Source organism: Kogia breviceps, chromosome 7 (assembly GCF_026419965.1).
Source record: "Kogia breviceps isolate mKogBre1 chromosome 7, mKogBre1 haplotype 1, whole genome shotgun sequence".
Taxonomy (NCBI): domain Eukaryota; kingdom Metazoa; phylum Chordata; class Mammalia; order Artiodactyla; family Physeteridae; genus Kogia; species Kogia breviceps.
This window is the reverse complement of record NC_081316.1, coordinates 119,718,085-119,735,803: the sequence shown is the minus strand read 5'-3', so window position 1 is coordinate 119,735,803 and position 17,719 is coordinate 119,718,085. Positions and strand designations below refer to the sequence as shown.

At 49.9% G+C, this 17,719-nt stretch overlaps 1 protein-coding gene and 1 non-coding gene across 4 annotated transcripts in view; both read left to right on the top strand.

The window, feature by feature from the left end:
* Window positions 1-17,719, top strand: part of OPCML (opioid binding protein/cell adhesion molecule like) — a 1,097,554-nt gene that overhangs the window by 386,886 nt on the left and 692,949 nt on the right. The gene's annotated exons all lie outside the window — the stretch shown is intronic.
* On the top strand, window positions 3,367-3,482 carry LOC131760699 (U5 spliceosomal RNA). The gene has a single exon (XR_009336799.1). It is a non-coding gene; the product is annotated as a U5 spliceosomal RNA (small nuclear RNA).

Genomic DNA, 17,719 nt, shown 5'->3' with positions numbered 1-17,719 from the left:
AATGGACAGCTGACGTTTCTAAGCTGATGTTTCTCCAGGAGCCTGTGGAAGGGCTGGGCCGGCCACAGTCCCCTGGTCCCCATGGCCTGTGAGACGCTTGCTACACACCCGATAAGGCAGAAGTTTCTTCTGCAGCTCTTAATCCACAAGGCCGTGTGCCAGTTTTCCGCAGCGATGACAGGCTGCCGGTGGTGTCTGCGGCATGCCACGCACGCCCCGGCTCTCTTGTCCTTCAGCGAGAGCTGTTTTGCTCATCAGCTGCAGTACGAGGGAAGAATTGCCGGCTCCTGGGAAGATCTTGCCATTGGGTGACCTGATAAGCGGAATGCAAATGTGCACGTGTAGCTGGAGACCGGCGTCTGAAACCTCCACACGGCTGTGGGAGTGCGTTTTCTAAGTGGTTTCGCAGACAGAGATGCAGGGGTGAAGAGGGAACAGACTAGACAGAGGTGAGAGCTGCTGAAGGGGATGGAGAGGCACGGAGTTTCCCGATGTCTTGGTCTGGGCTCCAGGGTGATATAAATTGCTTGACGTCTGGATCAGATCTTTTGGGGCAAAATATTCATAAGAAAAAAACCAAAACGCATTCTAGACGTGGTTTTGTTGTGTGTGTGTGTGTGTGTGTCTTTTAAATTAGACATTAGATTTTTTTTTTTTTTTTTTTGCTTTGGGAATTAAAATATCCATGTACCCAAGGAATATTATTTGGAAGACATCTTTTAAAATAAACATTGGATTTCTTCATAATTCTTTTTTTTTTTTTTTTTTTTTTTGCGGTACGCGGGCCTCTCACTGCTGTGGCCTCTCCCATTGTGGAGCACAGGCTCTGGACGCGCAGGCTCAGCGGCCACGGCTCACGGGCCCAGCCGCTCCGCGGCACGTGGGATCTTCCCGGATCGGGGCACGAACCCGTGTCCCCTGCACTGGCAGGCGAATTCTCAACCACTGCACCACCAGGGAAGCCCTCTTCATAATTCTTTATAGGTAGTTTTGTGGTGCACTTCTGCATACTGTTTTCATTTTGTGAACAATTCAGCAAACTTTTGATTCGCTCCTGTGATGTGGCAGGCATATGCTACTAAGGATACAGAAACAGGGTTCTTGCTCCCGAGAGCCTCTCAACCTAGTGGGACACTCAGATGAGCAGACAGGGGTGTCTGAACGAACGTGGTAAGTGCTCTCCTAGAGGTAGTTTCTGGGAATCATAGGGACGTGGAGAAGGGGCACCAAAGAGCCGTCCCTTCCCGCAGACGGTGACGGGAGAGCTGACCTGTGCAGGCTGGAAAGGGGGTTCCTGGAAGAATATATGCCTTCAGGTTGCAGCTAGGATCTTGAGGTGGCTAGAGCGAAGGGCCCAGGTAAGAGGGGGAGCAAAGAGACTGGGATGGACATTAGTTGGGATATTGTAGATGTGGAGTCCTGTCTACCATGCTAAGGCATTAGGATTTTATCCTCAAAAACAAAGGGAGACAGAAAAATATTTAAGCAGCAGAGTGCAATGATCAGATATGCATTTTGTAAGGATGCTTTGATAGCCAAGAAAATGGACTGGCAAGAAATGAATACTGGCAGCACAGTGTGTTAGTAGCCCTTCTGGTAAATTAAATAAGAGACGATGAGGGGGGACTCCCCTGGCAGCCCAGTGGTTAAGACTCTGTGCTACTACTGCAGGGGGTGCAGGTTGGATCCCTGGTCAGGGAACTAAGATCCCACATGCTGCATGGTGCAGCTGAAGTTAAGAAAAAAAAAGGAAAGAAGAAAGGGATGATGAGGGCCTGACCTTAAGACCATGGGGTCATAGAAAAGGGAGGTTTGAGAGAATCTCAGCAAGTAGAAAGGTCAGGATCTGTTAATACCTGCGACTTGGGAGATGGGAGGGAGGGAGGGAGATGTAGGCAGAGGTGGCCCCCAGGATTCTGGTTCTAGAAGCTGGGTGGATGAGGAGCCATGTTCAGAATGGGGGCGGGGGTAAGAGGGACAAGCTGAGAGCTCTGGGGTAAGAGGAACAAGCTGAGAGCTCTGACGGACGGTGTAGGTTTAAATTTGGGTCTGTGGTGACGTCTAGTAGGCAGCTGAATAAATCTGAGGTCGGAGAAGAATTCGGGCCCAGATATAGATGTATAGATTATACATAGTAGACTGGTCAGTGCAGTTGGTGACAAGGGTGTGGAGCAGATAATGAACAGTGATGTGTGAAGTGAGCAGAGTTGAGGGTAGGGCAGGGTGTGTTGAGGACCACACACACACACACACACACACACACGCAAGAAACTGTACAAGTCCAGGGAGACGAAAGGAAGGATGTGGCCAAAGAACTGGGAGACGTTTTAGGAGATGGTTTCATGGAAACCAAAGTAGGAAGGGGTTTCAAGGACAGAGGGGTCAAAGTGATCCCTAAGAAGACGACAGGTCGTAAAAATGTATCTTTTACACTTTACAGGCCAGAGCTCCTTGAAGGTTAGTGTTGTGTAGGAATGGAATGTAGATGGCAGCAGCATGGAGTGTAGGGTGAGGGAGGGAAGAAAAGAGAGCACTGAATGTAGAAGCTGCGAAATGCCTCTGTCCAGGGAAGGAGGAAGGGTGATGCATTCAAGACGATAAAACAAAGGAAAACACAGAAGGAGACAGGGTCCTGGCTCTCAGCCTCTTGGTCTTTACTCAAAGTAAAAATTTCCTCGTTCTCATCCAGTCCTCTTACTCTGCCTTTAAGAGGCCTTCCCAGTAGTAAAAGAGGCAAATTTCCCCTCAAGGGCACATTCACAGCAGGCCTTTCTAAAATAGAAACCCTTAGCAACCTATGCTAAGCAAATAGTGGGATAAACAGAGTAAGATCTGATCTCATCTTGTATCGATTTTCTGGAAAGACACAAGAAACGGTGCTGGCGCAAAGTTCTCTGAGATGAGAAAAATCACCATTCAGGGCAATGCAATGCCTGTGTCGTCTACTCCCAGAAACCTAGGTTCTTTCTTTTGCAAAATTTAGCATTTTACTATCCTTCGGGCTATTCTTCCTTCCTCAGACTTCACATGTACCTTCTCTTCCTTCTTCTCTGTCCGCCGGCCATCTCTCAAACCGGATGCACCCTCAGTTCTCCATTGTGAATTCTTCATTCGCCTCCGTACATTTTCAGTAGCACTTTTTTCCTCTGATGTGTTGGAGTAGCTTCCCTGACAAATGGTTCTTCTCTTTAATTTTCAGGCAGCCTTTTAAGATCTTTTAATGCTGATAATTAAAAACAACAGTAGGTGAAGGACACCTTTTCCCCAATGGATGAAATTTCCCAAATATTTGGACATGAAAAATTAAATCCAAATTCTATGTGGGAGAATAGTCGTAATTGCATAATCTGTTATAAAAATAAAAGTATACTCTGGTTTCTCTTCAGATCGTATAAATTTTTCGCTACTTACTAAAGATTTCCGTGGAGAGGAACAATTCTGACTCTTTACCCAGTTTTTTGAGGCCTTGTTCTTGTGAGGCAAATTTAAAAAAAGAAAAAAATTAAAAGTTCCCAGTGACATGAGGAAGCAGAGAAGGGCGAAAACCACCGAAACACGCAATTTTATAAAATTTAGAGAAAAAATTCACGATTAGGAGACATTTATCAGACCACTGATTTCGTCACATTTTTTGGCAGATCACCGTGCACATGGCAACATCTTTAGGCAAATACAAATGAACTGCATGGGGCGTGAACACACTTGTGAAGATGGTGGCAATGACACCCATCTCCTCTCTGCTCTCAGCCTGCTCAGCCTCTCCTCCCGCGGAGAAGGAACCTGTCGGACGGGGACCTGAAATGTTGCGAGGGTGGAGCACGGACCTTGGATCCGAGCTCTCTGGATGAGGTGCTTCTAGGTATCCTCTCTGCAGGGCAACCGTGGTGACTCCTGGGCCCCAATCAACCCCCTGCCTCTTAAGACCCACTCCTTCTCCGCCAGGGTCCTCCAGCCAAAGAGCAGGCACGTCACCTTCTCCGTGAATAAAGGAGAGTGTCAGCCGGTGCGAACATGTCTCCTGGGCTTCCTTGTGTGCGTGTGCTTCTTCTTAAAGGGACTCTAACTTCAGGATCTAGATGGAACCAGGTGTGTGACATTGGACATCTCTGGGGCAGTCACCTCACTGTACCTGCAGGGAGAAACCAGTGTTCTCCCCTTTGGCTTCCTGCTTTTCACCGGGGCAATAAGGAGAGGAGAAAGATGAAGGCTTAAGAAGAAGGGTACCCGGGGTACAGCCTAGAGATGCTTCCATCGGGCATCTGCCTCCTGCTGTTAGACCAACGCTGGGGGGAAAAGAACTGAGTCAGGTGATTTTGGATCCTGCAACGGATGGGCTAGCTCTCTAGCAGAGGGCCAGCTTCCCCGGGAGGAAGGGACCCTCACGTGGGCAGGCGTGGGTGTTGAGAGCTTTTTAGCAAACTACCAGGAAGCGTTGCCTCGGGTGGTTTGGAGTGTGATCTAAGCACCGAGGGACGTCGGCTGACGGCGGAAAGGCTCTGCGCCCTGGGAGCTCCCAGCCCTCACTTCAGTGTAATTGCAAAGAGCCAGGTAATAGCTGAGCCTGCCATTTGGGCAGCTGGGGTCCTCTCTCTCCCTGAGGGATTGGCTCCCCTGCAGAGAAGTCTTCTGCCATAAGCCCTCCCTGCAGCTCACACTGGAGCTCAGAGCCATGGCCTTTCCCTGCCCCTCTTCGGAAAGTGGCTCCTGGCTGCGGGCTGGCTGGCTCTCCCACGGCCCAGAAGCTGCAGGAGTTCTCCGTGCTTTTCTCCAAGCTGCAGCAGGACGTGGGAGGCTTGATGCCATCCCGATTCAGCTGCCAACACGGAACCTCCCCCCGAGCTGCCCGCGTCACCCTCTCGCTGCCCTTTCAGGGTCCGGCTGCAGGGCTCCGCCAGGAAAGGTCACCTCGTGATGCCACAGCTCTTTGCATCCTGCTCCCCTGCCAATGGCTGCTAAGGTTTTCAGGCTGTGAAATGAATATTTCATTACCTTAGGAAGGGGAAAAAGATTAAATTAGTAAAATGATGATAAAAAAAAGGATAACCTGACTTCAACCCTTTTATTATGCTTCCCAACTAGACAGCAAATTGCGTTCTGGGGCTTCTGCTTAGATGGCTGTAAAGAATCTCACTTTTGCTTTCAAATTAACCTGTCAAATCATATATTTATAAAGGAATGAAGGGAAGAAAATGAGGGGCCTAGGTAGTCCTACGCATCACTTAGAGGGAAATTAATTACAATATACCTGCGTTAGCGCGTTCACACCCTCCGATTACTGCAGGAGTGTCTCTGTAACGGGAAGGGAGTCAAAACAGAGCCCTCGGTGGGGGATGGAGAGGGAGGGGTACCCTGGGTCTACAGCGAGGGGGGAAGGGGGCGACTGCTGGCGATGTAAAGGATGCTGGCAGGTAGATGTCCTGTATGTTGATGCAGAAGCCTCTAATGATGACATATTTTGATGAAGCAACTTCTGAAAGGACCTCCATGCTCTGCAGTAATGAAGTGGGCATTCTCGTGCGATAATACTGCAAAGCCGCAGATAAGGATAGAGCCTCTGGCTGTCAACAAGAATCACAGAACAAAAGGCAAACAGGCGTTTCCTCTTCCTGTGGGGCACTGATAGGAAAGGGTCACAGCGGAGGAGGTGAGGAAGGGATAGGAAGGGGAGTCTGAGCCCCCTTTTAAGTAGCTCCTCAAATGTGCAGAATGGCATCGGATTCTGCAGAAAGCTCGGGAAAGTCACGTAGCATAGGACTCCTGAACACCGAGGTAGAAACAACGCGTGGGAAAAAAGTCAGCTACTTGGCAGATTATACTTTAAATCTTGGTCTCTGTTTCTCTTAACTGCGAACAAGGATGCCGTTTTGCTTCATGCAAGAATTCCTGAGGCCCTCCGGAAGGTCAAGGGTAGATGCAGTATGTTCCCTGGGGACCTCACAGCGGCTTCTAGTCCTGGTGGGAAAGGAGAGGTTTCAATGGCTCTGTGGTCTATCTTCTCCCCTGGGAAGCTCAGCTGAGATGTGTGCCGAGATCCAGAGAACCCCAGACCAGGGCTCCCTGCGTGGTCTCCCAGCTCTTCTCTCGGGATGTCCTGACACCCCCTGTGACGGAGCAGGCACAGGGCCACGAGGGACGTCTGCACCGCCTGCTGGGTGAGGGGCCGAGGACTGGGTTTGGGTGGTTGGCAGACCCTTGAGTGCTTGAAGACTCAGTTTCCTCATCTGAAAAATTAGGTTGATTAAAACTGCAGTGTTCTCACCCCATTCTTCTTCAAAGATCACAATGTAGGTATGAAAGCTCTCGGTAAACTCTAAAGAGCTATACAGATTCAGGGTGTACAGATGGGCCGCTGCAGGCTGCTCTCCCTTTAAAAGGTGTGCTGTTTTTTCAAGCCAATACATCCTTCCTCCCTCCCCGCCACCCCCCGCGCCGTCTCCCATCTTCCTGCACTCCAGCAGCTGAATGTAAAATCAACTTTGCCAATCATGTGGGAGTCTCTGAGGCCCATTAGATCTTTGTTTTCCTCTTTAAAAAATTGTTTTCTCTCCCCTCTGGGGTTGATGAATTATTGATGTCTTTGAGATAGTTTCAGAAGCCGCTGTCTGGGAGACATTTCCCCGGCAGGGGAACCGTGTGGCTTCCCGACGGCGTGCCCCGTCCCTCTCCGCGGCCGCTGGCCCAGCTCTGCCCCCATCTGGCACAAATGCTTCCAACGGAAGCACCCGTTTCACTTTCATGACTAGGACCCTGGGGTCCACTGGAGGCTCCTGTGGCCCTGCAAGAACTGGGGAGGGTGGGGAGGGAGAGAGCCAGGTGCCCAAACGTCACAGGGCTTCACGTTTTAAAGAGGGCGCTTGAAACCATTGCCACGCACATCAAGTGACAGAGCCTAAAGAGCAAGAAATGTCAAAAGCACAGCTGTGGGTGCAAATAACCGCAGCCCTGATGGTCACTGATGCGGCAAGGAACCGCACAGGCTCTGCAGTCCTGGGCTTAAACCCCCGCCGTTTAGCGTCTGTGTCAACGTGGGCAGGTGTCACAGCGTCCGTGAGCCTGGCCTTCCTGCCCCGTGAACTGAAGCTGATGAGAGAACATCTCGGGGTTGTTGGAGGGTCCGGTGGCGTCCACACGGAGGGTCATTAGCACAGTGCCGGGCAGGCGGCGAGGGTCCAGTCCGCCGTAGCGGGTGTCATTCCTGGCCTCGTGCCTCCACCGTGCAGTTGACAGATCTGTGAAGCTGTTTCCTCATTTGTGGAGCGGGGGCGGGTGAGGAGGGCGAAAGCGTCCAAGCCGCGTTTCCCGAGGCCACCTTGAAGGTCAGCAGACAGGCTCCGCGTGGCCCCCTGCCCAGCGCTGAGCGGACGCGCCCCGGCCCCTTTCGGCACCGCCCGCGTCTCCGCCTTCCCGAGCGTCGCCGTCCTCACCGCCCCCGAGGTGGCTCCGTTTCCGTCTCGCCGCGGGAGCCTCCTCTGACCTGGGGTCTGCCGTTCAGACCGCAGGCTCAGCGAGCCGAGGCGTGTGTTCAGGGCAGCCTGGGGGTCGCCTGTGCAGCCCCAGGAAGCAGACAGGCCTTTGGGAGCCTGCAGGGCGTCTGACAACGAAGGGGACGAGGCGCCCGCTGCTGACTGTTAATCAGGGCTGATTGCAGCCCTGCCAGTGGCTGGTCAGCCTAGATTTAGCCCGTCTCAGCCTTGTCCCCCAGCCTATCAGAATCTCATAGCTCCTCAAAGCCCCCGTGTCCTCCTGCCACCCTGGTCTTGGCCTTCGGCCCCTCTCCCTTCTGAGTGGTCCGCAGACTGGCTTTGCCCTCTGTGCTCTGTCCGAGGTGCTGAAGCCAGAGCCTGCTCATGGAAGGTGGCACGGCAAGGCAGACAGAGGGTTACAACCCCAGAAACAAGAGCATCCCTCGGACAGGCTGTTCGAAGTGCGTGTAGGGGAGAGGCTGGGAGTCCTGACACGCAGGGCTCGGGTCCCGTGCCCCCTTGCTGACTGAGGGAGTCTGTTCTTTCAGCATTTGCTGGGGCTGCCGTGGAGACGTGTAGTTAAGTATGCTCCGTCCATCCTGCTCCTGCCGAGGAGAGACATGCCGGGGAAGGTGCTGCTGCCTCTCGGCACTGCGCAGAGGTCAGGAGGGGAACAGCCGACAAATCTGACAGCTCTTTTTAGGAGTTTAATCTCAAATGTCATTTTCCCCCCTTGTCCGTACGGCACCAGCCCTGTCATGTTAGGAGGTCTGGACGGCGAGGCCTCTGGGTTGGGAGAGACAGCCCAGAGTGGGGGGCGGAGCTGTGGCGGCGAACGCCTCTGCATCCTCATTGGTCGTGGCCCCTCCTCCCAGAGCCCAAGGGGTCTTACCTAGAGGCCAGCACATTCATCATCCACACGACCTCATCAAGTGGGCCTTTACTCGCCATCATTAGCCCCATTTCTGTCAAGCACTCAGAGTCCCAGAAAGGCTGAGGGATGTTTCCGGCAGTGCATGGCCAGTGAACGGTCAGCCTGGAGTGAAACTCGCAGAATTTTAGTCCACTGCACCGGTCGTGGGTCCATGCTAGCACTTGCAGATGGGGATAATAAAACCTCTTCACAGAGCTGACGTCGTTAGAATTGTGTATCAGCATCCTTAACACCTTGTATGAGGTATTTACTAGTGTCACATGGGCCTGGTCTTCTCTTTACCACATACATCTGAAGTTTAGTGCAGAGGCCTCTAACTTCTTGGGGTCTAGGAAACCAACTCCTTGGCATATAGAAAGGTCAGGAAATTAAGGCGTTGACCTTGGTACTGAATCTTTTCATTCTTTCAAATTGCCCGTATCCTAAACCTAGCTTTACAAATGGCAAGGAGTTATATGGGAAGCTGTGAACTCTGGGGAGGTACAGTCGGCGAGGCTATCCGAGATGGGCCATGGTGCGCTCGGATGCTGGAGCGGAGAGGGCCTGTCTCCAGGGATCAACATTCTCCTGGTAGGGTACCAGCCAACCGTTGGAGGGAAGGTCCATCAGCACATGTAGATCACTATCAATAATTGAAATTCAGACTCAACCAGGTCTTTAGAGTAGAGGACAACACTTCATTATTTTTTCTTCTCTAATTAATCCCCTATTAAACTCACAATAGCTCCTTCAGATACTTGCCATTTTTAATACTCCCAAATCCACCTCTGTCTCCCTTTTTTTTTGCTCAAGACTCCTGCCTTACTTTATATAGAAAAATGTGAATTCATCTAGTGCAACCTCACTCTTTCTTCTCCCCCAACTTTCTTTTTGTTGTTGTTGAATTTTGTTTTATTTATTTTTTTATACAGCAGGTTCTTATTAGTTATCCATTTGATACATATTAGTGTCTACATGTCCATCCCATCTCCCAATTCATCACACCGCGCCCCCACCCCCGCTTTCCTCCCTAGGTGTCCATACGTTTGTTCTCTACATCCCCTGACTTTCTTGACACCATCCTCCTCCTCCGTGTCACTGCAGCTCCAACTCCTAGAATGTACCTCTACTTCTCTTCTCCTCACGTTCAGTCAGAAGCCACAGCCTGCCTGTCGGGTCTGCCCTTCAGCCTCGACCCCTCCTGACACACAGCCACCGGCACTGCACTGCCTCAGAGCCTCCTGGTCCTGCCCCACCTTCAGTGTGGTCTTCCTATGTCCACACCCTTCTTTACACAGTGCAGCTTGCCCGTGGCCTTCAGCATTATCTTCCTAAAATACAGGTTTTGTCCATTTACTTTTTTAAAAAAGGTTGTATTGGGGTATAGTTGATGATTTACAGTGTTGTGTTAGTTTCAGATATACAGCTAAATGAATCTTTTATGCATATGCATATATCCACTCTTTTTCAGATTCTTCTCCCATGTAGGCATTACAGAGTATTGAGCAGAGTTCCCTGTGCTATACAGTAGGTCCTTAGTAGCTATATCTGTTTAATATATAGCAGGGTGTATGTGTCAGTTCTAGTCTTCCAATTTATCCCTCCCCTGACCTTACCCCCTGGTAACCATAAGGTTATTTTCTACATCTGTAACTCTATTTCTGTTTTGTAGATAAGCTCATTTGTAGCCTTTTTTTAGATTCCACATACAAGCAGTATCATATGATATTTATCTTTCTCTGTCTGACTTAATTCACTCAGCATGACAATCTCTAGGTCCATCCACGTTGCTGCAAATGGCATTATTTCATTCTTTTTTTATGACTGAGTAATATTCCATTGTATATATGTACCACATCTTCTTAAAAAACTAAGAATAGAGCTAACATATGATCCAGCAATCCCACTCCTGGGCATATACCCAGAGAAAACCATAATTCGAAAAGATACGTGCACCTCAGTGTTCATTGCAGTGTTCTTTACAATAGCCAGGACATGGACGCAACCTAAATGTCCGTCGACAGATGAACGGATAAAAAAGATGTGTTCCTTCACTCTTATGCTCACGCGCTTTCCACGGCTCCTTGCTGCATTCAGAACAAAGCACAAACGCTTAAGCCTCACACTTAAAACCCTCAACAACGTGAGCCTACCAAACTTTCCAGTTGGCAGCAAAACTTTTTCTCTTCTTCTATACCTACTTCTTTTACTGACCAGTTTAATAATTACCTTTCCCTGGATTACCATTAAAACATTCCTTCTTGCTGTAATTTCCTTTCCTAGCTCCGGCTGCTTCCAGAATTGCCAGCCAACATGATAAATAACTTACAAAGCTTAAGTAAATTCTACCTCTCTTAACTGTCCTAGCATATACACCACCATCCCCTGCCTTGACAAAATATGTCTTTCCCTTCCAATTCCAATGCAGTCTGTAATTGTAGTGGACCACTCATCATGAATCATAGTCAGCCTTAGATTAATTAGTGGTAGATACCTCTATTTCTCCCATTTTTTTCACAGAAATTGGTGAACAAAGCTCTGATCACTCTTTGTTTCCCCCAAAGAATCAGGCGAGCATCATTTAGGAGCCCAAAACATATTTGTTGAAATGAATTCTCACTTGGTCTCACCTCCATTTCCTACCAGTCTCCATAGACCACCTGAAGACTCAGTTCCCATCTGGTCCTGTTGTTTCTAAAGAGTCCAGGATTTTTCTTGCTTAGATACCCAAGAAGGAGTTGTTTCCTGCTTCCCAGAAACTTGAATTAATTCACTTCTCTTTTTGCTAATGTCCCTTTGTCTCTCACCCAGATGTCTGAGTATTGTCTTTGAGTTATTGCTTGAATTAAGACCCGTAGCTCCTTTTTTTTCACTAGAAAATGATAGAAGCATCTCTCACTTGCCTATTAACAAAGAACATGTAAACTTAATGGCAGTTGTTAGAATATAGACATTTGGTCATTTGTCCCATCTATTTGTAGTGTGATTGGATATCAGCTGCTAAACACACATTTACAGGAAATAAGACCACTATCACATCATCCATTCCCTCCGTGAACATTTATGAAGTGCCGACTGTGTGCCAGGCGCCATGTCGAAGGCTGTCGGTGGATAGGAAGGCACAGCAGGGGCTTCCCTGAGCTCGCGGGAGGATATGCTCTTCGTAGGTCCACTCATATCAGGTCCATGCAAGCGGCCATCGCTTCTGGCTTTGGAGGAGTTTGAAACGGATACACCCTCCAACTGAAGAAATAAAACTCATAATTGCTGAGAAAGGTAAAAAGGAAAGAAAGAGGGGAAAGAAAGAAGGGCCCTGTGTTTCTGGATGGCGTTGGCGTGTTTTATCCCCTTGGGCACGAGCCAGGCTCAACTCAGGATTTGTGTCAGGCAGGTGGGAGGGAGAGGGGTGAGGAGGGTGGAGACTGGACCCTCATTAATCCCTGGCAGCCACCCCAAGGAGCAGCACAGCCAAACAGAGGTGAGCTGCTGTTTCTTCCCTGTCCTTCCGGCAACTGAAGGGCCCTCCGTGTGAGGAGAAGGATGTCACTCCTCCACACATCCGCTTCTTGAAATCCCCCTTCAAGGCCTCTCATCGGGAGAGAGAGGAGGACCGGATACAAGGAGGCAGGCAGACCCTGACTAAGTAGTCGTATCTTCACTCTGAGATAGAAAACAAGAACCAGACAAAACAGCATGCACTCAAGGGCCAGCCGAGCCCTCCTCCATTTTCACGTGGCAGGGTCTCAAGAGTCCTCTGCCTTCCTCCTCTCCTCCCGCTTCCTGCCTCTTAAGAAGAGTGACGTGGTCTGTAAACCCGAGGTGCAGGTACTGCTATGGAGATGGAATATGTAGGTCTGTGGGAGAAAATAGCAGCAACAGGATTCAGCAGCAGTTTTGACACTTATGAGAGCGTGGCAAGGTGGAAAGATAAGTACACAATTTCTCCAGGAGGAGTCCTAGCTTCCGATGGTGCGATTCGGGACAGGCCAAGGAAACGTTCCTTTCCTCACAAAGAAAGGGGCACAGCCGGATGCATCCTCCCTTTATCCCACATTTGCTCTGGGGTTCAGCCGAGATGAGATTTGGGGAAGTGCTTTGAACGGTGTATTTGTTACTCTAAATAATTTCTACGCATTACAGCTGACAGCCCACAGATCTTAGTAGTTAATGCAGAGAGAGTCATCTTCGCCCTCTCCCAGGTCACAGCCCTTTGTAGATCATCCTGGGGCTCAGATCTCCCCATGCCGTGGCTCTGCTGTCTTCAGACAGCTTGCTTCAAGGCCGTGCTGGCCGTCCTGACCACAGAGGGCGAGAGGGAGCTTGTCCTCAGCCTGCAACCGCACGTTAGCTTGCCCACATTCCACTCTGGAGAAGCACTGACAGTGTTCTATCTAAGTGTAAGGCAGCTCTGCAGTGTGGTCTGTGTGAGCCCCACAGGGAGAAATGGGCCTGGTGACCAGCTAGCCCCCTGCCTGGCTCAGCCACTATAGGTTATTGCTCAAATGTCCTCTGTCATTCTGTCTAGCAAATAGATAGTCCAGGGCCTTCTTCCTCCAGGCATCCCTCCAAGATCAGCTGTGCTCTGCAATCAGACTCACCCGCTAAGGACACCCCGTGGAGCAGATACTCATTACACGTGTGGCTGACACGTGGTCCCTGGCCATGTCTGAGGACAGTAGCCACCATGGCCCATGCCTGAGCTGCACAATTACATTCATGTTGAAGGATGGGTGGTCCAGGAGTGTGAAAAGGTCCTTGGCAGTTTCTGCCCAGGCTGTGTCATACAGACAGTCATGGAGGGAAAGGGCTCAGATGTTGGCCTGAAGCCATCAGAATGGCCGTTATCAACAGCTCTCTCTCTGCCTGCCATGCTCACCCATGCACGGAGAGCTGATTCTCCTGTCCATGCCCCCTTCACAGCTTTGCCCGATTCATCGGCCACTTAGGGTTTCAGTAGAGACAAGCATCACTTACATTCAGCAAAAATCACTGAGGACCTAGTGTTTGCTGTGTACAGACAGGACGACAGCTGTGAGTAAAGTCAAATCTCAGACCTCTGAGGTTTTAGAGTCTAGAGATAAAAATAATAAACAAGAGACAGTGTGTAGTTTGTATTGAGTCAGCAATACCCACAAAAACGCAAAATGGGGTTAGAGGAGGTCAAGGAACTGGGGCTCTGGCTGCAGCGCTTTGAGTGGGCTCTAGGCTCCCTTCCAAAGCTGCACAGACTTGCAGACGGCAAAGATGGCACGGACACAGGTCCTGCGAGCCACAGAGCAGAGCAGGAGAAAGATGCTTAGATTAGGGGATGAACCAAGAGGACACCGTGTGCCAGGCTACGGAGTTTTGATTTTATTTATTAACCATTTTGGAAACTTTCGTGGTTTAACTTAGTGAAGTTGTACTGTCAGAACATCATGTTGAGAAATTATTCTTTGGGTAGGGGACGTGATGGATTGGAACAGAGGTGAAACTAGAGAAAAGTTACATGAATGATAACTACTACTTATCAAGAATTTACTCAATATGTGACTATTTGCTTGATCTTATCCACCACTCTGTGTGGCCTGTACTATTATTATGTTATTTAATTGCCGTAACAAAAGCCAGAGTGTGGGCTCTCACCCACCAAGCCCTTACACACCAAGGACTTGGTGTAGTGATTAGAACAGCTGGGAAGTGGATGGGGTGTGATGAGAAACCGGGAAGAGAGATGAGGCAGAGATGGCGAAGATGGCCAGGTGTGCCGCCGATGGCTGGATTTAGGGGATAAAGGAAACGCGGAACGTTTATCCACCTTTTCATCCTGGGTGATTCTAGAAAAGGGATACTGTTAGGGAAATTAGGAGGAGAAGATTTTCAGGAGGGCAAGAAGGTCATTTTGGCTTCAGATAGGTTGAGGTTCGGGTGACAGTGGATGAAGGGGGCAGCTGTGCTGTGGTCCAGGAGTTTATCCTCCCCCAGCAGAGAAAGGAGATTTCAGTTCTCAGCTGGGAAGACCCCGGAGCAGTGCCCAGGAGGCAGGGGAGCATGGGATCAGGGAAAGATACGGCGTCACCATGTCGAGGCAGCGCTTAGGAAGTCCAACAGTCTGCAGGACATGAGGGTGAGCGACGGAGGGCTAGGGCTTCAGGAGCGCAGACGAGAGCTGGGGTGGACCTCGTCAAGAGAGGACCAAGGGACCCCGTGAGAGGAAGGCCGTTGTCTCCAGTAGCATCCGAATACTCGTTGGATCCAGTTCTGTACACACAGAGGTTCTGGTCCAAAGGATGAGGGAGAGCAAGAGAGAGAGAGAGAGAGAGAGAACATGTGTATTTTGTGGGGCCGGGTCTACAGGCCGGCGTGGAGGGTGCCAGTGGAGAAATGGAGAGCGGACAGTGCAACTCCAGGGAAAAGCCCAGCCCTGGACGGAGACCGACCTTCCTGCTGCCCCCGCCTGTCCCCTCCAGCAGTCACGGGATCTCACTTCCCAGGGCAGCCTCTCTCAAGTGCACACACTCTCATTTTAAACTCACGTTGTTTCCTCCTTTCCTTCTTGCTAAGACCCCCCAGTCACCTCAGGAAAATCACACTAGTCTTTATTTCCATTTGTCGGGAAAATGTAAAAGACCTATCCTAACTGAGCGGTGAGAAGAGCCTTCGCCCCGCTCACCTCCCTGAAACCTCAAGCCAGCGTTCACATGAGAGATGAGACCAGTAGCGGTACCGTCCCCGCTCCTACAGCCCCTAAACTATCAGAGGCTCCCGTTAAAGAATCAGCCTAACATACCTAACCTCTTCTGATTAATCATCCGTATCTCTGTACATCTCTATCTTCAACAAGTACCTCTGCAGGGCTCTTTCAGAGGAGGGTGTGTTTGGAGGCAAACACACTGGCTTCAAGTTCCAGCCTCACCTCTTACCCAGTTAACACCAGGTGACCTCAGCCGTATGGTGGGAATAGCAGCAGAGCCCGTACCTCACTTGGCGGGTGTGGGGGTTCCATTAGTCACTGTACTGAAACCCTTAGAAGAGTACCTGGCCCACGGTGGGTCCCGTGAGTGCTGGCAGGGACCACTGGTGCTGGTGAGTCATGCAAGGACAGATACGACGCCATCTCTATCCTCAGTGAACTCTCCCGAAAGGGAGAATGTTTTGGTTCATTGTTTTCATATGTTGCTTAATTATCAGTGGAGCAGGACCATAGGAGAGGAATTTAGTTACATGAAGGGTTAAAGTTGTTTTTGGGAGCCCGCCCGTGGAGGACGCTGTCAACCATTAGCAGCATTATATCTGGACGAACCCATGCTGAGCCCCACACAATCAAATGAACACATCCCTGGGAGATGCGTCCTCCTGTGAGCCGGGGAACACCTCATGCACTTAACGTTCAGGGTCTGTTCCTTTGGCCGGAGGGGAGGTTCATATGTCCGGTGACACTCTGTGGGTTTATGAATGAGAAGGGGCTTCCTACCACTGGAACATCCCTGGAGATGGTGGGGAGCCCAGGAAGGGCAAGTCCCTTACAAGGCATCTCGAGGGAGGCTGTGCAGGAGGGGACAAGAAGGGACCCCCTAAGACACGGCTTTGGAGCCATTACAACCGATAGCACCACTGGGGTGGGAGAGAGCTACCCCGCCCACCTGTGGGACGGGGAGTCTCTCTTGTAGGGCGTGGTGACCCAGGAGGAGGAGGAGTGGTGACGGAAGACGAGTTTTGTATCGTGGAGTCACGAGCAGAGGACGGGGCAGACCGTTCTACTTTTCAGATGAAGACACTTGATGTTGAGAGGTTAGGAGACTCTCTTCAAATTAGCAGCAAATTCTGGCTGTCCAGCCAGCCTAGAGGATCCACGATGAGGCTTCCCAAATCTCCCCTTCCCCACGTAGCTACCTCCATTGAACAGTGGCTCTTCCTACAAAAGGTTCTTCAAAAGAACCTGTGTTTTAACTCCTTGGTGCATTTAGTTTGCTGTCTGCAAACCTCGCTAGACTGTCCCCACTTTGACCGGAGGTCGATTTTTCTGGCCTGCTAAGAGCTTCGGATGTTCCTAGAAAGTGCAATTTGCTGCTAAAGTGCGAAACTTCACCCTCAACGGAAAGGGGAGGAATAGGAAACGGGCACACACTTGTTTTCGGGGCAGGAGGAGGGATGCAGACTTGCAGCGGGCCTCACTGCAGGCCGGGGCCGGCACCTGTTTCGTGCCCCCTTGGCATTGAGGGAGGGTCACAAAGCGGCATGAAGTGGGAGCTGGGGACACACCAAGCTCGGTGCTAGGAATCCGGCAGGTATCAGAAGCCAGCACCGTATTCACTCTTACAAAGCACCTAACCGGTGAAAGACGTCTGGAACTCCTGACATACTTTTTATGTATCCGTCAACCCTCCTTATTTAAGACAAACAAAAAAGCAAAACATGTCAGAATATTTAATAGCAAAAGTGTTGAATTATTGTTCTTCTCTGTGCCTAAATAAGATTCCAGAATAATGTAAGCCTCAGTTTTAAGTAGAGTTTAAAACAATAAATGAATCAACAGTGTAAGAACACCATCTATCCCAAAGAAGCTTCCTTACCTTCCCAAAAGAATGAATGCTTTTCCCAGACAGAATAGTTGATCAAGCTTGAACTCATTAGGAAAAGCCAAGAATTAGAAACATTTTCCAAGAGAGGCTCAGCCAAATGCTCTGTAAAAAATAATTCTCTCTTTTTTTTTTGGACTATTTCCACATAAAAGCTCCCTGTTGTTAAATGGGCCCTGTACCAGTGATGACAAAATCATCCTTCACATTAATGGTACTTTTGGCCTTTTTTGGTCCTGGAAATATGCAAATTTTTGAGGGCATCAGTTACAATTGTTTTCCCAAAATAGTTTGCCTTTTTAAAGGCAGATTTCTGATGACCATTGTCTTTTGCTAAAAAATGATATCGGCTAAAACACCCCCGCAAAATATCAACGTCTGCACCAAATGTGTGCGTGCGCACATACACACACACACACACACACACACACACACACACACACACACACACACACAGTGCACTGGCTTTCCTTAACGAACACCTAAAGCCTACACGTTCCAGATCCTTCAAAATCCAGCCACACCCTAAACTTCCAATTTATTTTCCAGTGTAGCATGTCCTCCACCCCTCCCTCCATCATCCTCTTTCCCTCTCCCCTGAGAGCTCCTACTCTTTCCAGCCTGTGTGGCCCTCCTCCTTCCATATGTTGAAAGCCCACCAGGCCCACAAGGAAACAGCTCTATTTTTAATGTTGGAAGATTCCACAGTTGTGCTGCGAAGCCTTCCGTAGCGATCTGGATCCTGCTTGCGGGGCCCTTTCCCCAGTTGGCCCCTGCAGTGCTTG